Raw genomic sequence first — 24,931 nt, forward strand, 5'->3', positions numbered from 1 at the left:
GTACTGACTTTGTGTACTTTACAGTTGAGTTTTTATGACGAATGGTGGAATAAACCTTTAAATGTGCTTCATTTCAACTAGCTGGATTCTCAAAGGTGAATTTTATGATCATTTTCTCATCCGGACTTTCTCCGGGGGTTGTGATGTAAAGTTCGATAGCTTGGGCAATCCGAGTTTGCTTTCTCCACACATCTGATGGCTGGGTTCGCGGAGCAACCAAAGCATCAGCGTTCTGTCACGAGCAACAGTGGCGCATTTTCTGCGTGTAACGGTTGTTTATTGATCGTCGGGTCCACCAAAGTGGGCTCCAGTAATCGCGTTTCTAAGAGAGCAGACGAGAAAGCACATTCATCCCGAAATGTTCGCCTGACCACCGGATCCTGCCTCGCGACGAATCCTTCGCACCCCGGCAGCTGAAAATGTGCACAGCGCAGGTGCAAGAATAAGGTGCGCTACCCTCCACTTTGCTCGTGCAGTCACAACTTCAGGCAAGGCAGGTAAAGGGACGCTTACAGCGATAGGTGCAGTTTACCTTAATCTCTTCCGTCTCTCTACTTTTCTCTCCTCTCTCTCTACGTGAGTGTGTGTTCCGGGAGAATGCTGCGAGGAAGCATCCAGGCGACGCAACAGACTGCATTTCGGATACGGAAAATGTGAACTTTGAACTTCGCCAGGAAGGCCTGTGCGCTTCGTGGTGTGGCCGAAATATCAAGGTCATCGGGCCACTGCATAACAGATTCCATGTTCGGTAAGTGTTCCCTTTCGTTTTCTTCCTCCTTGGAATGTGCTCTTAATAAAGGGGTGTAAAGTTTGTTCCCCAGAAACCGCGTCTGTTGTTTACCAAACCTGAAGTGTCAGCTTTTCCAATTTTAATTCAACATATGGTAGATCAAGTACCATAAATAGCGTGTCCCTTGTGCGTGTGTAGATTTGTTTGCTGAACATTTCGCAGCAATTCCAGAGCTTCAATTTCTTAAACTGTTCTTTTTATCTCTGAAAATGGTGGTGGTTTTGATAACAACCCGCTTTTGTAAATATAAAATAATTCTCCTCTTTTTTAAATCACTAAAGCCGGCTTGTACCCCGAGGCACAGTACTCCTAAATTAAAGAATGTAAATGGTTTCGCTCGAATGATCAGTCCTAGTTACCATAGTAACAACGAGTAATCTTCTGCTCAGGAACCTGTTGCTTCTTCAGGTTACATACACGTAGCTCCAAAAACAGAGAGCGTATTTGTTTTCTAAAAATTGCGATGAGTAGAAGAGTTATGGAATATTCGTTGTTCATCAAGGAATTAGGAAGTTGAGCTTAATTTCTGTTGAAAGATTGGTTTTTAAGTTTAATGAGTCTTAATTTTTTTTCCTAATTCTATACGTACTTATACACACACTTATAATTTAAGAAAAGGGATAGATAAACGTCTAAAGGGTAAGAGGAACATGCGTCATAATGACGTATTAACCATGATGAATAACTAACGTCATGTTGCCGTATTTATGACGAAAACTAAAGTCATGACGATGTAATTTACTCTAGGATTACGTCACAGTTACTATTCTTACTTGCCTTCTTACAGGATCACGGGGGTGAGCAGCTAATGAACTTATTGAATGATTGTTAAATGCAATTCTCACATTGGTTTTTTTGTGCGAAGTTACCTCAAAGTATCCGGAGATAATCCTCCGGGTTCTCTGATATAAACCACATTGGGGAAACAGTCAAACGAAGACCACTACATAATTCCTGTTACGTTGTTTGCAATGAGGAAACTCAGGGGTTGAGTGAAATAAGGCCAAGGAAACTAAGCCTATTAAGTGTCAACATTGTCTGTATATATTTTCTGTTTCGCGGGCTGAAAAATCAGGAAAGCTTCCTACCCACATCTTTACCACACAGTAAGATAAACAAGTTGAAATTTATGAATCATTCTCTTTTGTAAACAAACAAAAACTTTTCACTCTTTCGACAAATAATGTTCTTCTGCCTAGTCCAGAAATATAAATACGTTTTTAAAATATCGATATGAATCTCCTATGAACATCTATTAAATGCAATTTATAGATGATGTCCAGCAACAATCAGGAGTTAACAATTATATCGCTCAAAGACAACAATCAGGGGTTAACAATTATATCTCTCAGAAGTAAAGACAACAATCCATTAAGCTCAACAATTATCTAAACACGAGTATTTCGCATTGTTTAGCATTTAATTGGATTTCAACAATCGAAATAAACAGCCGTTAACAAAGCAAACAGACGTCAAATGGGTGTATTGTTCCACTTGATATTACGTTAAATGCCACCAGGCCATAAGAGGCTTTTCGTCATACTGAGAAACGCGTAATGGGGACACAAATAATCGATGGAAGCCTTAATGGTTATTGATAGATATTAAACATCAGACCTCCCAAAGATGAACAGTCGAAGTTGTAAGTCCCATCTACGTTTCAGGAAATTGGTAACATCATCATGTTCGCATGTTGCTTCTGAATCGGCACGTGTCCACATCTTACTCGTGCAGAATTACAACCCACACATAACTGTTATAACCACTACACCCGAAGCTTACCTGACACGCTCACGAACGTGGAATGAATTACAAACCTGACGCACGCCATCAAAACGGTAGGCAGATCTCACATACGTCTGCTTCTCGATTTTTATTTTGATTGCAATTCAAGCTTGTTCGGCTGCTGTGTGACCCCTCGATTACAAATACAATAAAAAGTGGGGGGAAAAGTAATTTTATTGGCAGAAACATCGCGTGCGTGGTATATACATATGTTATTTCTAACAATAATATTCAAAACAATTAAACATTGTTTTCCAGGGTTACTTAGATACCGGCCAACAATAGATAAAGCAGACGTCATGTTTTCTTCCCCAAAAACAAGCAAACCCGCCCCGAAAACACTCTGCTGATTAATACCAATAATTGTAACTGCAGTAGCAATGGAGAACTATCTTTATACACTACCTTCTCAAAATATTAGAGAATCAGTTCACAATACGCTGGAGCCGTAGGCCAATTCTAAATGGAACACCTCATCATGAACAGGGTGTGCATTTATTTTTGCAGACTGACGTGAGCTATAATGACTTAAAGACTAGTTGTTGTTGTTTAAGTGTTTTAAGACACAAGGGCATCAAAGGCCAAGATGCGTCTTTCAGGGATTTTTTTAATGTTTACCCTTTATGGCTGTGATGGCACTGAGCGAATCAGAATATATTAGGACAGATAGTGATGACTGCTGACGTATTTCACTTAATGCAAGTTGGATGGCATATAATTCTGTAGAAAGTATGTACTCAACTGGAAGGTATTTTGAGACTACATGCGAAGGGAATACAGCTGATGCACCTACAAGTGTGTGGGCCATCTGTATAGATTATGAGTTCCTCAATGCGTTCCAAAACATGGTTTGCATGTTGGAAGTTTCGCAATGGAATGGTGTTTTTTGACCACTAAACGAAGTATAGATCAATGTCCATATCATGTATATCCCAAGGAGGTAAAGAAGGCATATTTTTACTTTCCTCAATTATTTTGAGATCAATTTCCACTTCTGTATTATTTCTTGAAAGCGTATCCCAGCAGGCCTGGGTTCATTAGGCTTGGATTCGTAGCGTGTTGGCCAAAGAGGATGGTTGAAGTATACCAAATAAGGATGGAATGGAAAGCTTATTTTGGCAGAGTAGGCTTTGTCTTCTAAGTTAAAGTGGGGGAGGGGGTCATGTGCTTCCACATACAAACTCTGAACTGGCGAGTTTCTGAAGGCACCTAGTGCAGATGGAAGGTTACCGTGTTCATAGATCTTAAGATGCTATTTTTAGCTGAAGCATACACTACAGCTCCATAATCTAATCGTGACCGGATTAGACCACGATATAAATTCAGCAATGACTGCCCGTCAGCACCCAAAGATGTTGAGGATACTGCACGAAGGATGTTCAATTTCTGGAAGCAGGTAGTTCGCAGGTAGGTTATATGTTTGTGAAAATTTAGTTTGGTCTCTAAAATCAAACCTAATAGTCTTACGGAAATTGTCATGGGCATTTCTTTGCCTTTCAGTTTTAATACAGGTTCCGGATGAAACGATCGCAATCTACAGAACTGTATTGCTGTAAGTTTTCCCAGCGGTTAATCGATAGGTGTTGAGATCCTGTCCAAGTTTAAATTTTAGTTATTGCTAATTTTAGTTGTTTCTCAATGGTAGCCATGCTCCATGATTGATAGGAAATAGCAAGATCGTGTGCATACATGTAAGTTTCCACCGTAGCCGGGATGTCTGAAGTAATACCACTGGTAAGTAATGCAAAAAGTGTTACACTTAAAATTGATCCTTGGGGTACTCTTTCTTCTTGCCTGTGAATTGTGGACAGGTCATTCTGGAATAGTACTTGAAAGGTCCTGAGGTGGAGAAAACTCTGAATGAATCGAGGCAGGTTACCTCTCACTCCCAGGTTGTGTAAGTCTTGAAGGATTCCATATCTCCAGGTGAGAAGTCTTATCCACAAATTAAAGCGGACAAAGGAAACTCCACATCATAATCGACAAGAAAGAATACGTCGATAAAGTCCAACAGCTACTAAATGACATTAACATCTATAAAGCATTAAAAACAGACTCCACCAGTTGAGAGGCCTTAAGAATAAAGTAAAATAGGAACTTCAAGCTATGCTCGACCACAAATACTCGTATATAGGTGAAGACCTCCACAAAAAACTGTATCCCAACAGCTCTAAATTCCTGTACCTGTTCTCAAATATAAAAGTACATAAACCAGGTTTCCCTGCCAAGGCTATTTTCAGTGGTAGGCTTCACCACGGACAGAAAATTTCAAAATGGTTAACACAACTTCTCTCCCTTATAGTACCAAAGAACCAGAGATCGTGGAAAAACAGCCAAGACCTAATTTCCAGACTTAAGAATGTGGAAATCGGCAATGGCGACATCTTGGTATCGTTAGACGTGGACTACATATTTGCCACCATACTCCTAGAAGAAGCCAAAATATGCCTCTTTGAAGCAATAGACAGCTACATCCATCTAGGATATCCAAAACCCCTACCAATCTCAGAAATATTAGATCTCATAGACCTTTCAATAAGAAAATCCACCTTCTCCCTCAACAGAAGATTCCATACGCAACTTTCTGGCCTCAGCATGGGAAATTCTCTCTCTCTCTCTCTCTCTCTCTCTCTCTCCTCATGGCAGAAATATTTATGTAAAAGTTAGAATTCCTGGAAAACCAACTTAAAAAAACAAATTCTTGAGCAGGTATGTGGACTTTATAATAGCAATCCGAAGCCACGGAACAGAAAAATCTACAAAATTTTCTTAACCTCTTAACAACCATCATCATAAGATCATTGTGGAAATAGAAAACAAATTCAAAAAAACCTAATTCAAAATGGAAATAGAAAGCAAAAGCAGCCTTCCTTTCCTAGACACCCTGTTCACCAGAAATCCTCCAGGGCTACTTATGGAAGTTTACAGGAAGCCTAGAGACATTAGGATCATCGTAAACTACAAATCCTGCCACCCCTTCTTAACAAAAATCGGTGTTCTCAAATCCTTTATCCTCAGACCATACAGAATTTGTAAAGAAGAAAACCTCCAACAAGAACTACAAACAATAACCAGCCTTGCCATGAAGAACGGATTTCCTCTACGTGTTATTAACAGAGCAATAAAAGACATCTCCAAGATCTTCACAGAAACCCGACCCAGCAGGGACAGAAGAACCACCATATGCATCCCTTAAATACTAATAATCAGTACAAAAATAGCAAAAAAAAATATGGTAACACCAACTTTTTCAAGAGTTCGGCCTCCATTAAGCAGATCCTAAAAAAACAACTCAATAACTACAACAACATTAGAGATCCTATTTATAAAATAAACTATATTTGTGGGGGTACATACATTGGAGAATAGTATAAAAGACTCAACTGCAGAATCAATGAACGTAAAAAGACGTAAAATATGGAAGAATCCTAAAATGCCCTACAGGGATTCCAATGTGGTGATACATGGGGCTTCAATAATACTAGAATCCTCTCTACAGACAACCAGTAACAACAGAAGAAAATTTAAAGAAGCCTTCTTCATAAAAATGTTGGAGAGTCGTCAACTAACAGAAAACAAGGAGTCAAATTCAACCCACAATATTTCCAAACCCCCTCCAGACTCACAGAACAACAACCACCACAGATGATCGGAGTATGAGAGCAAAAAAGTTCACTTCTAGGTTTCCACTTCAACAAGAACCACTGGATCCAGGATAGAAAAACTTGGCATCTTTCTGTTGATTACTAGACTTAATCCCCCGCCCTACAAATTAACTGTTGGCAGCATCTCTTGCCAGTATGCACATCAGGTTCTGGTAGTATTGGCCAGCAGGAGTTATCAGCAGGTAAAAATTTAATTATGTATTTACTTATTTTTAATATCTGTTTTCTATTGTAACCAAAACGGAAATTTAACCTTAAATACTTTAGGCTTAAAATCCACAATTAATAATTATTGCGATATAATTCAAATTGGAACCCTTTCTCTTTTTCTACTCTTAACATCATGGTCTGATGGTGGGTATCGGTAAGAAACCTGAAACGTCACCTTAAATGTATAGTGGTTTGGGCGATTAGCTTAATAAACTATATTATTAATTTCATCATGTGATATAAGAGTGGTTATTAAATATAGTATTTAAAGCTCCATGCTATCTTTTTCTGTTCTATTTGACCGGCCAGCTCTGCAGTCATTCATATCGGCATCCTCCCCCTACAATATTTTCTTAATGGTATGTATGCGTTCACGACTTCTGTGATATTTGCTTTAAACGGTACACTCTGCAAATTCATCCGAAGTTTCTACATTTGCTACAAATTACTCAGAACTTTGACAACCTTTCTTTAAAGTTCGACTTTATCCAATCTAATTTTCTTAGCAGTGAGGTAGTTTTTTCTTAATGATTTTAATATTCACAACTCCTGCATCTGAACTAGCTGTTCAGATGCGGAAGGTTTCACGATTACTAATGACCGTACACAACCTGTTCATTCATCTACCAAAACACCAGAGAATCCTAACCACGCAACCAACGTTCTTGATCTTTTCCTCATCAACAACCTTTCCAAATACACAATCAATATTAGTGGTCCTCTTTAAAGCAACTTTGGTTACAAAATCATGAGAACCGTAGAACTGTCTCAATGCACCTGCTAATTCTCATATAATCTGTTTAAATCTTAATCTTTCCTGTTTAACTATAGCCTTAGTATTAACTATGTCCATCTGAGGATACGACCTAATCCCATAATCTCAACTCGATTCCAGTACTCTTTGTACAAATAACATGTCAATAGGCATTCTCCCTGCCAAGGCTTATAATACAATATTAGAGACAGTCCTACTGGCTCAAGTCATTCCCAATAAGGCAAACCTCTGACCCAAAGTAAGATGTCTGCTTACCACAGCATTAACTATCCTATAACCCTATGCACCATTCACATAGGTCAAATCATTGCTAAGTTTATTGGGTCTAACGGCACCAGGGGTTTCCCTCATCTGCAATCCGCCCAATTAATAAATGCCAAAAAGCGAGTTGAACTGTCAAAGTCCTCTCTTCCGAAATTGAAACCCGTACCTTTACCTACTGCAACATCTTTCTTCATCTTACAAGTGACGATTATGTGATCACCACCTGTCAATATTTCCTTTATTTTAAGCCCTCTGATGTCATCTAATTCGTGAGTAACGATAAGGTCAAGAATATTCTCAACCCTAGTATTATCTGTGACATGCTGCCAGAAATAATAATCGTCTAATTTATTTAGAAATATTTTCTCCAAGGTGAGTTCACTTCCACTTATTCCAATCAATCTGGGGCAGAATGAAGTCATAAATAATAAGACATTCACGCTTGCTTGCCCATGTTCTGAATGTAAAGACTCTCGACATACATAACCTTCACACTCTTCTGATCTGTAGCTTATTCCCACTCTCGTTATACCTTTGCTTCCAACTAACTCGCACCACACAGATTCTATGCTGGCAGACTTCATTTCAGACTCAGCAAAAGCCCTTTTCGCGCTCAGGCTGCATTTGATAAGAAGCATTTTGATTAGGATGCTTGTTCTTGTGCTCTTCACGACACGTCTGAACAAAAAATGCGTAAGCAAACATCCGTCCACGAGGTTTATTATCTCCTTTACCCATAATTCTGTACTCCTTTAATTCTTTATAGTCAATATTTCCACAGCAATACAGATACCACAGTCTATTAGCTATACAGCGTTGGCCTTTTGTATTTTTCAGAAGCATGACACCACCACCCCTCCTATATTCTCTAAATACATTATATGCACCGTAGTAGAACTTGTCATCCACTATTTCCGGGTGTCACCACGTTTCTGTCAGTCCTATTAAGTCAGCATTAGTTGTCCTAACCAGGAGTTCAAATTCAGCCGTTTTATTGACAACACTCCTCACATTACTGTAGACACAGTTCAGACTAAGCAATCTTCTATAGTTTACTACACTGACACACCCCTTGAAGTTATTTAGGTTTGATTGCTACCCTAAGAACATCTTGCCAACGTCGGCCATTGTGGCAACAAACAAGAATTCTTGAGGTGAGTGCAAGCATTACTTTGACCCATATCATCAGATAAACGCGGATCTATATTACCCTTACCAGCAGTTTCGCTGAACCCTTTAAGGATCCCCAATGATACTGGCAAAAATCCTTGCACCACCTTTGTTCAAATGGATACCATCTCTGCAAAATAGATTCCTTCTACAACAGTTCATATGTCAATTAGTTCTAATAGCTATCGTGAAGAAGACTATGGACAAAACATACCAATTTCTTGAACTAGTAGTTCCCCTAAATCTTTAACACCTTTTATTGGCATTATCAAAGCCCTTTGAACCTTTGATACCCTCTTTACAAAATAAATTTCGTTTTCATCCTATGGACTGCCGGACTGAGAAACATTCCCTCCTTACAGAGTCCCTCAAATAAAGTGCTTTCATCATGAGCTTTCATCATGAAATCCCTTCTGTCACGTCTGGGCAGAAATAAGACAAGAACAGTTAGCCCTATCTCGCGACCCGTTTTGGTATGACCTTATACTTCATAAGCAATTGGTCAGTAGAGGCAATAACCTCGAAACGATTGTCTAGATAGCCACAGACATTACAAATGAACAGAAATATATTTCCCCTTAGGAGCAGTGCCGTTATTTTGAGTGTAGGACTGAAGAAACTCGTGGTGATGACATTTGTCATCATCATAAGTTTCTTTAACATAGCAAAAAAGGACTGTCAATCGACTTGTCGTAGAAGTATGAACAGAACCCTCGCATGCAATCATTTAAAAAAATAGTGCGTGTCTTCGGGTAGCGTGACCTGCGAATCATTTCACGTTGGTAGAATTATAATGCGCGTGTTATGAAGGATAATAGCTCTAGAACAGATGGCGCATTTTATTTTAATGGTCCAGGAGGAAAACTGTGTACGCAACTGCATTATGAGCTTAAATTTGCTCGGAACCAAAACATATTTCATAAAACCACTTCAAATCACTCGAGTTCGAGAATATTAGAAAGAGCGCAACTTGAAACCAATTTTTAATTCATTGAGGTGGAGACTGTTTAGAAAAAACACCCAGAAGACTATGGACATAACATTAAACACGCAATTTCCCCTGTAAAGTAATTTACTCCTATAGATTTAGACCGCATTAATAAAACTAGCCAATGGAAACCAAATGAACACCAAAACTTGAAAAATCAAAGGCTATAATCAACACTATGAAAGCTGCTTTGTACTTAAACACATGAACGCGAGTGTTATAAGAGAAGGGTACCAAAACCATCTGTCCACGCACTTACCATAACGAACATACGCTGTCCCTTATTTCCGAGAGCCGGAAACAGGCACTGAATATCGATTCCTCAGCTAGCAAGACTTCAAGCTACTCTTTCTGTTGATATTTATCAATATTTCTACAAGACCGAACGCATAAATGGTTTTGGACGTGATCAATAGTTTCATCGCAGATCTTATATTTTTTTAAAAGCTTTTGCCAGTAGCAGAGAATGGAGTTTTCATATCCACAAAGCTAACTTAGCACTCTTGCAAGCCAGTGTTGGAAAAACTGGTTGTCTTCAGTTTTTGGCACCTTTCCAAAGCTGTCTAGTTGACAATAGATGGAAAAGTTTTGATGTCCAAAAGCCTTTATTCTATTTTTCATTCTCGAACAAAAGCAGGTTAGCCAATGGAAGGACAATATTGTTTTGTATTTTTTTTAATTACTAAGTCTTTTAAATAAATATGAACAGAGTTTTATGAACTGCGTCCACTAGAATATCAAACTTTTGTTGGCTCTCAACACAACAGCGTTTATTTATTCTGAAATGATTCGCTGGACCGAGCCAACCACTAGGTGAAATGAAGCTCCTGTTATTACTCCTAAGTTGTTTCTACATTCCAAAAAGGCTGCAGACACGAGTTGCGAAACACTACGTACACACTCCAGCCAATCTTGAATAGTGTTGCTGAAGAACAAGATGGTAATTATAAACTCAAGCCTCGCGACAAAAGACATCAAGCTAATTGGATAATCTAACAAACGAATGAAGGCATAAAACACATTTAAAGCCTGCAACACCACTTTAAAGATCTATTGAAATCATGATCGTTTCCAGGCATTTGTAGTTAGACCAAGAGTGACGCCTCACTATAATATAAAAGGTGTTTAAATAATTGTTAAGTTTAATTACTAATAAACAGAGAAAAAATAATTAATAAAGTCTAAAACGAATTTTACTGTGCTGCTAATATATTTTTAAAGTAAACAGCCAAGCGGTGTGGAAGTAAAACTACCATTTAAAAACATAACCACCATCATGGTACCAAAAAGCCTACATAAGAACCTACCAGCAATAGGCGGCCCACGGAACACCTACAAGGAATTCTGCAACTCACAAACTCATAAAGCTACCTAAAACCAACATAAGAATCACTGACCAGCAAACACCGAAGTGGTTAGCTTAAAGGATCAAGGTTCAGTTCTCCTCAATGTTTATAACTTTGTCACTCTCTATGAAACACAGAAATGTGCATATATTCGTGAATTAAAACCACTGTTTAGTTATAATTCAATGCTCTCGAAGACAGGTCCCAATTTAGACATTAAACGACACTAATTATTAAAAGAAATGGATAAAAATATTCTAAAATTACATTAAAGCCATTAAATAGCAGAAAGATCAACAAACCACCAAAATAAACAGTAAAAAAATATTAATCAGTGAGAGAACTCCAGCGACTTTAGCTAACTAAGTTAGTGGCCCTCCCATCCCTAATCTCGAGGAAGTATAGCCCTGCTATCTTCCCCTTTCTCGATCTGGCTTTTTGGTCACTGATCCCATATCTGTTGCCACTGTACTAACTCATCCCCAAGATCTTTTTCATCACATGAACGCATTCAACATCTGGACTTAAGCAAGATATAATTCCTATTAGTTTGACTCTTATACAGTAGTATTTGTCTATTCTCCCAAGTATTTAAAATTCTCCAGAAAAGACGATCTCTCATCTAAGATTATTCCTAGAAATTTAATGCTGGGAATGGAATGAATACCATTATTCTCAACAGAGAGATGTCTTGTACTTAATCGCCCTCTGACTAGCATAACTACAGACGTTGTCTACACTGAAATAGACAACTTTAGTACCTGACACCATAACCTCAAACGAATCATAAACAGTCCCGTTTTCCTCAATTTCTTTTTTCACCAGATGGAAAGAGTAATAATTCATCCACGTGAACTATATCATTAGAAAGTCATCCTTTTTTTTCTGCTGCAAAAATTCCAAAGGATGGGAACGAGGAGAGACCCTTGGGGACATCTTTTAACAGTAATATTCTCAATTCTCGAACACTTAGTTTCAGCGAGTGTCGTGTTAGAAAACTAATCCATCAAGACATCAAATAGTTGTACATTCGATTTTTCTAATTCTCATTAATATGAAAGACCATCATAACATCCCAAAAGCACTAGTGAAATCTGTAAAGACAGCATTTAGGATCATCAACCACAAAAAAATAATATGTTCTTGCATAGATTTTTCCTAGAACCGGTAAGCTGGCAGCTGTAGAATTTTAGCCGCATCAGCGACTTAGACCATATTTCGCTGTATATATTATGTCTCTAAATTGCATGTGTTCTGTGGTCCATTTGCCTGTTTGCTAGCCGAAAAACACAGGTTTCCAGAAGAAAGACTATGCCACCGCCCTCAGCTCGACTAAATGAGCCATTTCAACAACTGTTGAAAAATTCTTATCCAGTCTAAGTTTGTTGTTGTTGGGTTTAGGAGCATCAGCGACTAAGGCCATATTGCTCCGTGTATATTGTCTGTAAATTGCGCGTGTTCCGTCGTAGATTTTCTGTTTGCTGGACAAAAAATTCCTGCTACCTGTTACAATCATGCATACTTGCCTAAAACCGACTAACTCGCGGTCCCACCAAGAGACAGGAACAAGGGAAGGTTCTCCAGAACCTTTTCTTTATTCCATATAATAAATAATGCTACCAAACCTGGTCCATTTTACTGCTTTAACAGGATTCCTTTCAGTAACCACAATGTCAGTGTCCTTTTCATTCTCTGTACAGTCTGATCTATTATTATTCGAGCTCTTTGTCCATTCAGTTGTACTCTCCGTATACTTTTACTTCTTTCCACATTTCTACTGGAGGAACTCCCTAGCAAATGCTTTTAATACAGTAAACCCTCGATTTAACGGACTAATAGGGGAGAAGGGGTGTCCGTTAATGCCAAAAGTCCGTTAAATCGAATGCCTGGAGGGGCATTTTTATTGTTCTTAATATAGTTTTTATCTTGCGCAACTTTAATGTGTTTTCTACTCCCCTCTGTGGAACCACATTTAGAGCTATCAACACTGTATTTTAAAGAAAAATGTTGCAATTTGGCCTTTGACTTACGGATATCAGAAACAGTTTGTTTTTCACACCGTAAATTTCACAAACACGTGCTACTGAGACGCCTTGTTCTAATTTCTCAATTAACTCTAATTTCTCTGCCACATTTAAATTCACGCGCTTTCTTTTAACTCCTCTATCACTCGATGCCATTTTAAATTGTAAGGATTGCAAAATTATTTAATAAATAAAGTCACAATTCAGAAATCACAGAAACACCCTGTATACAACCTGACCGCACGATAGGTTGAGGCAGACTGAGACCGAAACAAAGCGAGTCGGTAGACCTGCAGTTTAGTGTCCCGAGCCACGTTCAGCTCGCAAGTCACCGCCTGTTCTTATCTGTTGTCTCTAATCTGTGAAAACAGCTATTTGAACATGTTTTGAGAAAGAATAAAAAACAATTTCCTGAATTTGATTATAAAAATAAAAGTAGGTAATTGTCAAAACAATAACGGAAATAGTTAATTATTATTAAAATGTAATTAATAGTAACACTGAAGTTTTGTATAACCTAAAAAAAAAATAATAATATGGTCAAGATTAACAAGTACGCTAATGTATTATTATTTATCCGGTCCGTTAAATCCTAAATCCGTTATATCGGGGTCCGTTAAATCGAGAGTTTACTGTATATCTGTCTGTCTTAAATTATAGACGCTTAACACTATCGCAGAATGTTTGGCTCAATACTGTTATTATTACAAATTCAATAAATGCCATTTTGAGCACAGTGTCCACATATCTCTTCACTCGTACAAGTTATGGAAATGGGTCCAAACCCGTTGTATTTATAACACTTAGTTAACATATAAATTTTGATTATCTTTTCATAAAAAAAAACTCTTCCTTTTGTAAGTCTGAATCAATGATATATATATGAGCAACTTTGGGCTTAAACTTCTAGGCTCTTCAGCAACAAGCCGTAATTGAGTTTTTCACATTTTGTTAGACCCAGGATAGCATTTTCAGAATCTAACTCTACAAAAACGCCTTTGTCTCTCAACATTTCGAATGTTTTTAACTTTTATATCTTTAAAAATAAGCCCTAAGATCCTTTATTTCCTGGCTAGAACCGTACCAACCAAAAACAGACTTAATCAGAACACCATTATCCTTTTTTCCTTTCAACGATACTCCTTTTAGCAATATCGCCATAAGAGGACATCGTTGGCTGGCTGAACGAGTCAGATCTTTGTCGTACCCTTATATTTTTGATTTTCTATATACCAAATCAAAGAATATTTCTCCGTTTTGTTCCATTGATCCACTACTGGCCTTTTTGAAACCAAGTAATTGGACTGCCTTCACTATGAATGTAATCCCAAGTCATCTACATTCACCAATAATCCTCTAGACTATTTCATGCAAAAATTTTCCTCCTTCCTGGCGGTATCGTAACTAGAAAAAAATTCCCTTTAATAGAAACGGTTCCGTCGTCTTTACTACCAAATGAAAATTCCAAATATAATTCCTCTTAAGAAGATTGAGATCTTTGAGAACCTTCACTTTACATCCTTTTATTTCAATATCTCTTATGATTTGCTTTACATGAGTCTTTTGCAGGCCATCTTGCATAAATGGATCGAAGTTACAAATGTCAGTAAGGGAACTGACTTGACCATTTCAAAGTGGCTTTTTGTGATGAATTTAAGTTTCTAATGAGCAGTTATGAAACGTAACTGAGATAGGTTCAATTTACCTTCCCAGATAGATGTTTCCGAGGTCTCTAAGAACTGCAGCACGTGACGGTGAAGATTATATTTCTGAACCGGAAAGACCGATGATAAAGCGCCTTCCGTTCCCTTCCTAAATTCCTTTGCTGTTAAAGCTCTGCGGCTGTTAATTACCTTTCACTGTAGTATACTCTTTCCTTCAAACACAGGAGTTAGCTTTAATAAATCCTTTTTCAATGAAAGCTCTAATTACTCACTTATCTTCACTTCACTTAAGTAATGCACCTGTTTACATTAGCGGTATTAACTGAGACCCTTCAACACACCTCCTGTGGTTCTTTCCGGATCTCATTTTCATCCAGTTTAAAAATTAAAGTACATTGTAATAGCTGAACTTCCATTAGCTGAAACTAAATCCTGTTTATTCTACTCTTGCATCATTAAATCTGGTGTATGCTGTTGTTGGTATTGAATTTAACGACAGAAAGGCTAATGAGGTCAAATTGTGCCTGTTCATAGTTTATTTACATACAGAATATTGTTAAAATGTTAAATTATGTGCTCCTGTGGGGGGCCAATATGTTTTAAATACATCCAAAGTTCGTCTATATTTGCTGCGTTTCCTAAGATGAATCGTGCGAGATGTTCAACGTGGAGAGTGATTGAAAAGTGTTTTGAGCAGATGGTTGAATTCAAGGGACAATCACCCAAAAAATGACGGACTGTAAGTTGTCTGTGATAGGATGAGCACTGAGGTGTGTTTTCTCTCAATAATAGGAAGAGTTGGTATGATAAGTGTGTCCAATTCTCAGTCATGCCAATACCACTTCCTCTCTTCTGTTTCGTTGAAAGCCAGAGAGCCACAGCTTTGGATTTTCTTTTATCTGGCAAGGTTTATTGTTGGTGTTTTCACTTTTCCATATCTGTAACCAGTTGTCGTAACATGCTTTCCGAATGAGACGCATATAGATGGTGTAAGAACCCGAGGACGTTGTTAGAGATCGGGTTGAGGATGTTTAGCGGCAAGGTCAGCACTTTCATTTCCCAGAATGTCCAGGGATCCAACAAAAACTGATTGGACACGCTGCAAGAGAATACCTGGGAATGATTGAATTTCAAGATAGGTTGAGAAAATGAGAAATTCTCCCTTATGGCACTGAAGGAGTCGGTGTAAATTATGTCAGGTGAGATGGAAAGCTCAATCTTACTAAGTGCTAACTTCAGAGCGTATAATTCAGCAGTGAAGACACCTTTAAGAATAAAATAACAGAAAGCTCTAAAAGTTGCTACTAAATCTAATGGAAGAGCCCCTGCAGTGTCAACTAATGCCCTACTTGTAGGACATTAGTTGACACTGTTTTGCACACCCGCAAGATACTTAACAACAATTCTCTGTATGGACAATAACTTCTGGCGAAATTAAACAACCCCTACCCGGGCATACAAAAGAGAGGCCGCATAAGTCACTATAAGGATAAATATCATTTTATAATAAAGAGAGAGTTCTTTTATGAAAACTCCAATCTTTCTTAGTAATCCTCACAATGGACGCCGTATATTTGTTTATTTCATTACTCAAATAATCCAAATGCGGTGTAAACAATTTGTCGTGTAAAATTACCCCTAAATAGGAAAGAATGGTATTTGTTTATTTGTTAATTACTAAACGAGGAGACCTGTTATAGTCTAATCTTCCTTTCAGTAACATCATAACTGTTTTTTTTTAAGATATTTTAAGTTAATTCGTTGAATCCCAGTCCACAAGATCATCAATAATAAGTTCCAACCTACCCTCAATGACACGCCTGGACTTTCCTGTCGCACGCAATACTAAATCATCTGCGTAAGCTACCTTATGGCAATTAGAAAACTCCCTTTGCAACCACTGATCGAGGACCAGGTTCCAAAAACCGGTCCCAAAACTGGATATCCCTTGTGAACAACCTCGATTAATATCCCTTTTAAAAGTAAGGCGTTGCGATCTTACATTAATTTGCCTTCCAGTAAGATAACTCTTTATAGTTAAGTACATAGGGCATTATAATGTTCTTAAAGAAGAGAGGACGCTTTGATGCCAAACTGTATCAAATGCCCCCTCAAAATCAATAAAGAGGGCTAATACATATTTATCGTTAGAATTTAAACTATAAGTAATCTTGAATAGCATCCTCAGTTGAATAATTTCTTTTAAATCCATACTGATACAGAAAAGCCAGTTTCATTTTCTGAAACAAATCTTCCAACCTTAACAACATTAATCTCTCAAATATCTTGCCTAAGTTAGCCAATAAAGATATCGGTCTATACCCACGAGGGTCAGTCATTAGTTTACCAGGTTTTTGTAACAACTTAAGCAGGGCAACCTTCCAGAAATCTGGAAAAATTCCCTCTATTAAACATATTGACAAAACCTCAGGAAAAAGATCTACTAGTTTAATAATAACAATTGTTTTCAACCATGTCTATTCCTGGTTTTTTATTAACATTAATTTTTGAACAAACATTTTGGACCTCTATGATATTGAATAAATCGACCTCAGGTGGTCCGTGATATTCATTATTATCCATCCTAATTAACCCTTGCTGCTCTGTGTCATCAACACAGCTGTCAGTTTAAAATAATTTATTAGTATTTGCAGTAACAGTAGAATACCAATCAGATTGTGATATGTCTTAGATTTTGGAATGGAAGCATTAGCTGCAGTCAGAATCGAATTGGTTATATAAACAGTTTCATCATCAAGAGATCGTTGCTGAAGATGATTTGGGCAGAATAGCCATTCCAGTTCGCCGTATTAAACTTCGAAGTGGGTTGTTGATCAGGATTTGGAGTTAACCCAGTTTTGTAATGAGCAAATAATTTGAACGTGATCGCCATTAAAGGGTTCAGTTAACACTGACCATGTCATGATTGGAAATATGAACGGTAAACAAATTGATAAGCCAATTACAGTAGATGTTGTAGGCAGGTGGATATAGGTAGGAGTTTCGGAGCCTTAAATTAAGATCATTATTGTTCAAAAATTCTTCAATCAATTTACTTCTTACGTCTATCGTAGTGGATCCCCAGAATGGATGGTGGCCATTAAATTCACTGAAAACGCAAATTGGTGTTGGGAATTTTTTTTTAAGGAGGTTGTCGAGTTCTGATTGGGGAAATGGTGGAATGTAAATAAAACGAGGGTATTTACGAAGATAGTTCCAACTGGAATACGAGCTGCCACAGCTTCTAGGGTGGTTCGTAATTGGATGGGTCTCGATGGAATTAATAAGAACCGCTTTTCCTCCACGTGCAGGAGATTCTGAGCTCCTATGTCGTCTGTATATGATATAATTGGAAACTTTTGGGGAGACGAGAATGTTTCTTGTAGGCATACGCCTATGGGTTTAAATTGAGTGAGTACATCCTTTAAGTCATCTGAATAACTGGTTTAGTCCTCTGCCGTTCCATTGTATGATGTGCATTATTTAGGTTTAGCTGCGGATTATTCATCTGTTTTTTGTATGCAGAGCATTTTTCCGGGAAGATGGGATATCTACTATCCATAGTGCCGTTCGCGTGAAGATCTAATATGGGTTCCTCATAAACTGAGTGTACATCCACTTCCATACTGTTGGTTGGTTGGTGATTCAGGATTCTTAGTCTTTAGCAGTTCTCAATGTTTCAACATCATCATGTGAGGTTCTTTGAGTATCATTTGGGACACTAAATGGAGTGTTATTGGCCTCACTGGTTTTAGTTTTAGGAGTGGCTTTTCCGGAGGTTAATAGAGTTGCTTTAATCCAGTTAGCTACAGTTTTCAATTCGTTCAAAGAACAGTTTTGAGAATCTAGTACTCGCCCCTAGAAAACACTAAAAAATCGCATAATCAAAATGGCTTGGAACCTATCGCTTGGCACTCTTGGCCCCCTGGTGTGTGCAAAATCTTACTCCATTTTCAGAAAATATCCAATAAAACAAAGGGAAGTTTTAAACACAGTGGCGAACAAAGAAATAAGATGAGATATTCGGTAAGATTTGATGAATAAGACTTTCGATAAAAGCATCGAAATATAGAACAGGCTAAATAAGTAACGTTTTAAATTTTCGTTTCACTGATCGGGCATTCAATTTTCAAGAAGATAACCTTCCGTAGAATGATGTAAGAATAAAACATTTGTCTTCTGTTATGAAACTCTTCGACTGTGTTGAAAGAAAGAGCTGAATTAATGACATTAACTCCACAGTTGTTGTTTTTTTTAAATAAATATATCTTCCTGTAAAACTTTTACCCAATCTCCGAATATTGTCGACTTAGCTCTGACGAACAAAGTTTTTGCAATAACAGAAACCTTTTATTGAAGATTCTGGAACATGCAACTCCTCCAGTTATTAAAGTGCTTCAATTATAAGAGTTTTGAAGCTACACTTCATACAATTTTCTTCCTTTTCAAGTTCTTCTCAAAACCAGAGATTTACTAGGTAAATCTCTGATTTTGAGAAATCTTCTTTAAGCCAATGAGTTGCTAATTAATAGAATACGTTTCTTCCGTGAGGTCAACGGCTTGGAGAAATCTAAATGTCAGCTGGATCGGTTTTCACAGGTAGAGGAAAACACACAGGATATTTGATTCTTCTCAGCTGGTGTAGAAAGTGCCCTCCTTGCACTGTATGGTCAGAATAAATTCGTGGGCTTCCTGTTTTCGATTTTCATTTCCAGCTGGAATTGCAATGTATTCGAGTTATATTTTCATTGGTTTCGGACAAGAGTTCCATTGTTTCTATGTGGGGAAACATGGGATTTTCATCCCAAAAACGGCAAAAAACTAATTACGGACTACGCATGACTTATGATGAGTATCAGTTGTCAAATTGAACCAACCCAGGACCAGATCGAACTCGCCTTAACTACAAAGTAATCGCAGAATTTGGTTACAACAGCCTTGGGATGTTTCTTAGTAGACTGAGGCTTTCGCACCAGAGGATTCCTAACGGCACGATCAATGACCCGTTGCTGGACATAAGAGAAGCCTATAAGAAAAATAAAAGGGTACTTTGCATGCTTTTTAAGGCGTTGAAACCTTCTAGCGATTTTTCCTATTCTATAGCTCTCTCTGCATGGATAAATAGAAATTAAAAGTGCATTAACTAATAAATGTGTTGTCATTATTTCCGGTGTACAGGTTTTGATCTGTGTCTTTGTGTTTCCCAACAACCTACACATTGTCAGCTTTCCCATATAAAAGTAATACAACCGAAGAACAATTTATTTTCATTAGGGCGTTAGAAAATGATATTAAATATTCACTTTCTTCACTAGTTCGTAGAGTCGCTAAATAATGAATGGTATTTCTTGAGTAGAGAGCCCCATTTGCAACGTTGGCAATTTGATCCGCTGGTGGCAGTGGCACAACGCTGTTATTATTTCATGCGTCTGAACAGTGTTGTATGTGGGCGCGAGAGAAGGTTTTCTATTATTCATTCTGCAACAACAGTGTAGAAACAACTCTTTCTCAGTAGCTGCGCTTTGAAGAACACGTTTCGTCAAGGTGTCTACAGTTCCTGTCTCAAAGCTGAGAATCTTATTCGTCCAGAGGATCCCACAAATACTCAGTATAATATAAACATTGGGACTGGCGTTATTGTAAAGGTATTTGTTATCGCGTTATTGAAAATCTAATTTCGAAAAAAACAAATAGAAAATTTATGTTACCATTTACTGATTGAATCTTAAGTCTATTTTCTTGAAAGGTAACCTAAGAAATTCAATTGGCACTCTTCGCTCTATAATTCAGAGATTTCGGAGTGACTGAAATCACTCCGAGATTTGTAGTTTGACCACTTCTGCAATCTGAAAAGTATACGGTGCTCTACCAAAGTATTAGAACTCAATGCCTTCTGTTTAATGTAATGGTAAAGAGGTTCTGATTCGATCGAGGGATAAATTAGAAGAATATGCTACTAGATATTTGAAAATAGTGGATAGCTCTCTCCACCAGCCTAATGTTTCTGCACACATTAGTTTTCAAATATTTCAGCATCTCCGGGAAGTTTTGGTCAGGCATTCACCTGACCAAAAACCTAGATTGGGCAAGATCAGGTATATAGAGTGTTACAAACGATCCTGTTTGAAATAAATATGAAAATTCCCCCAAGAAGCCACTACTAATAAAATACTTCGTCCAGTTAAAACCACAAAATAAAACAATGTAAATTACAAGTATTAACCCTAGTATTATGCGCACTGATGCAACAAAACATTCTGCGAATGCTCTAAACATGTTGGAACTTGTTTCAATTTCAATTGCTAAAAATGACTGGAAGATTAGTAGCGGTGTGGATTCTTTGCATATTTTACTACTTCCAGCTGCGGTTGGTTGTGCTAAGGACACTAGGGAGGGATTTATCACAACGTGCCTGTTCTCTGTACATAGACATTTTATTGGGTCCACAAAATACAGATGCACAAACAGATTATCCACACCGCCTTATAAATGAGACAGAAGACACTTGGAGACCTAAATATTAATAAATTTTGTGGACTTTAATATATTCACTACTCTCTGTTGATGGATGTCTTGGGACTTTCAAATGTTATTATTTTGCACGCTTCCTCGCACGTGCAACGACTCAAGAGATAAAGTTGACTGAAAAATAAAATTTGTGACCAACTTGCAGCGCTTCCTTAGAAATTTGCATCCATAACACGTACAAAAGTTATATTTTCATGCGCTGTCTTTTCAGCCATAATCAATATTGTAATGTGATTAAACAGCATACGATTAAAATCAAGATTATACATTAAAATACAGTACGTGCAAGTAGAATAACATCGTCAGAATGTTGAAGGATAATAATTTAATTAAAGTTAAAACGTAAATAAATTAATTAAACATTTAATCATACTTTAATCTCAGGAATTGCATTTTTGTGACTCTGATGATGTTGCCTTTCGTTCCCTTCAAAGTACAGCAGTTATCTAAAACAGTTCTAGTTCAAAACATCCCCTTCAGCAAAGAGTGGAAATATTTCTAACTCTTAATGATATCGATTTTAGTGCCCTCTGTACTATGACCTCCTCCAAAGACAAAAATATGCCCCTTTCAGCGAAATTTTGTGATTTGGGAATAGAATGAAGGCATGTGGAGCCAAATCAGAAGTATAGGGAGGATGTTCGATCTGGAGGCTTACACCAACGATATGGTTCTTAATAGAAGTTGTAGTAAAAGTGTTCTCCTTTCAAAGTAGTCAGAAAGTTGAAAATCCAGAAATTGTGGGCGTCAATTATGAACTTCCACAAATCAGAATCATTTTTCACTAAAAAATACAAACCGTTTTGTATATTTTATTTTTCTATTAAACTCGTTAAGCTCTGATTTCTCTAATTATTTTAAAAATATCTACATATTTCTATTAGACGTTCCGATTTTTTTTCTGCTGCAGTACATTTAATCCTCTTTCGAAACTAGCGTAATAGCTTACTGTCGAGACCTTTTGAATTATGAAGGGAATACTTTGGCTTGGTTCTCCTAACATTTCTTTTTATCCACTGGAAAAAAAACGTTGGGATAAAATCCCTTCAGTGCATTACTCGGCCACAATTTGCATAATACGCCATTTCTTATTCATAAGGATTAAAAGGTAATGGAAGTGGGTTTGATACGATCTCTGTTTACTTGCCCATTATCATACTGGAATCTCTTAAGCAGCCGTTCGTCTATAAGCTACTTAATTTCAGAAACTGGTGGCGAGGTAACCAGGTGAGAGGCCTTCGATTGTACCCATACGTTATGTAAATATTCCAGGGGAGAAAAGCGAAGCTTTATAATTGAATATCTAGAATTACATCAAAAGATTTTGCCAGAAAGGAATTTCGCTCTTTAGGAGCTCGTTTAATTAAAGAAACCATTCTGGCATCTTATCATTTTTCAGTACACTTTTCGCCTGATTTTCTAAGTTGGCTACCTTTATCAAAGATTCATCAAACGAAATCTCGCGTTTCGTTCAGCCTTATCCCACTAAGATCAGTTTATTCCAGTCGTAATGATTCCATCACGTAATATAAAATTCTAACTCCCAGGATTCCTCTCTACAAAAGAAACTGCATATTGTATCCGATATTAGCCATCTATCACCTACCTACGCCATGTTTTTTCTTTGAATATATCAAAGATGCTTCTCTTTTCAAGTCTGGAGTAAACATCCCCCTTAAGGTTTACGTATGAAGTTTAAAAATAGATGATTTATTGCCAAGGGAGTGTGGCAGGGTCAAAGATGCCTTTGAATAATTCATTGATGCCACTGAGGAATAAAATTATTAATTAAAACACCGCGTTTTAGGGAATAATTGATATGATAAATGGAAGGGTTATTTAACTAATGATATCTGCGAATTATTACTTCAGTTTTATGGAACCAAACATTGGTTAAAACATTTAAGAAGGGAAACATCTCAAAGCAGCCATTTTTCATGTATTTATTTTATCGCCATATTTAACTATGATAGGACGAAATACGATAATAAAACAAAACTATGTATTAGTTCTTTGAAATTAAAATCCAGATCACATGTTCGATGGGTAAAAGATGCCAATGTTTAATACAAGGAGTTACTCCCTTGGGAAAGATTACAGGATGTTCGGTTATTAATGGTCACCAAATACCCATCGATCATGAGGTGTCACTGCAAACGTCCGGTCCTTGATAGATAAGCGTGTTGGTGGCATTATTCGAAAGGGAGATGCAAGCAGAAGCTTTAACCACATATCTCACCATATGGAATGCGATTCCAGAATTCAACAGCAGGACTACTCAGTGTGTTTAGGAAAACTTCAGCTGGAATGGGTCAGGCTATTTCACAAAGGAAAAAGGTTACTCACGCCATGAAGCACTAGTGTCTGTAATTTTCGTTTGTTCTAAGGCTGGTTTGTTAGTCAATTAGAGGAAATTACTAAGCTTACGTTTGAGAAGCCTAATGGTTGTTCTGTCAGAATAAAGTATACATTAACAAGAGGAAATGTGCTTGTTATCGTTGTCTTGTAATACAATGAAGACATCTTATGAAGAATTGGTGTTTTAGTATTTTAATTTCCAAGCGTTATATTGAGAAGTCGGAGATCACTGTTGAGAATGCAACCATTATATAAATTCCTAACTCAAGCCTTAATTCGTGCCCAAAATTAAAAGAAATTGGAACATTGTGGAGCATCTTTTTGATATTAAAGTGCCATATTGAATGACACGCGATTTAATACACTTGGGTCTGATTGGCAGTTATGTGGTTACGCCACTTTTCACGATGGAGAACACTTTTGGCTCCATGGTTGTCACCTATCGTAGCAATGGAGCAAAAAAGTGTAATTAATGGTTTCTATCGTGGCGGTAGAAACTTTAATTACACTTTTTCAAGATAGCGCAACCTCATGCAGCAGAAAGATTTCCGTATGGTTCAGAGTTGTTGCTTGGCATCTCCTGTTATCTTGAAAGTCAAGAACCATACAATCATGATCGATCCGAGCAACCCTGCAAAGAATGTACCCAACCACTGAAACTTTGCAAGCTGTACTACATAACTCTTCATTTCCTTCAAGTCATGCAAAAGGTCAATGAAATTCTTGCTGATTTTTCTTCTGTGGCATCTGTTTGGGTTGAGGTGCAAAGGTGGGTTGCTCTTTGAGACTTTTGGTTCTTCAGAGGACAGTAAGAAGAGTACATATTTTATCAAACATTGAAATAAACGGAAGGTGCATAGATGCCCATTAATCTTTTCTTTCTCTGATTTCTCAAGAAACGTTCATATAATTGGGTTTTTAAACAGACGAAAGGAAAGGTTAAAAATCCTGAAAAATGGCATCACGTTAATTAAAAACCAACTGGTTATTTGAACTTCAGAAGAGGAAATAAAGCGAATTTGGGGATGAAAAATCCCAGTAGATTTATGAAAAAGAAAAAAGCAACTATTGAAATTAATGTGAAACCGTAGATACTTATCCAAACGGGGTCATTTATCAGCTTCTGCCTCCAAATGAGTATAAAGCGGAAATTAAGCATAATAAGAAAGGTTATCGATCATTCATGCCAGCATTAGGAGCTTAAATATGCATTGGCTAATATAATAAATGTATTTAGAAGTGGAAGATATCCAACAAAAACACCTGTTTCAGAATATTCAGTAAAGCGAGTGCCTTATTAACCCTCCAGTGCACATTAATTTTAGAAAGAAAAAATACGAGTTAGTCTATTGATTTATGAAAGA

At 37.3% G+C, this 24,931-nt stretch overlaps 1 protein-coding gene across 2 annotated transcripts in view; it reads left to right on the forward strand.

Annotated features, from left to right (window-relative positions):
- The first annotated feature begins 389 nt into the window (after positions 1-389).
- LOC150083480 (protein qui-1-like) overlaps positions 390-24,931 on the forward strand; it is a 181,443-nt gene continuing 156,901 nt past the window's right edge. For both annotated transcript variants that reach the window (XM_090378018.1, XM_090378019.1), the window contains exon 1: positions 390-748. The gene's annotated coding sequence lies outside the window, so the exon portion shown is untranslated. The remainder of the gene's footprint in view (positions 749-24,931) is intronic.

This window comes from Mastigoproctus giganteus, chromosome 7, assembly GCF_048544385.1.
Source record: "Mastigoproctus giganteus isolate SK-2022 chromosome 7, ASM4854438v1, whole genome shotgun sequence".
NCBI lineage: Eukaryota > Metazoa > Arthropoda > Arachnida > Uropygi > Thelyphonidae > Mastigoproctus > Mastigoproctus giganteus.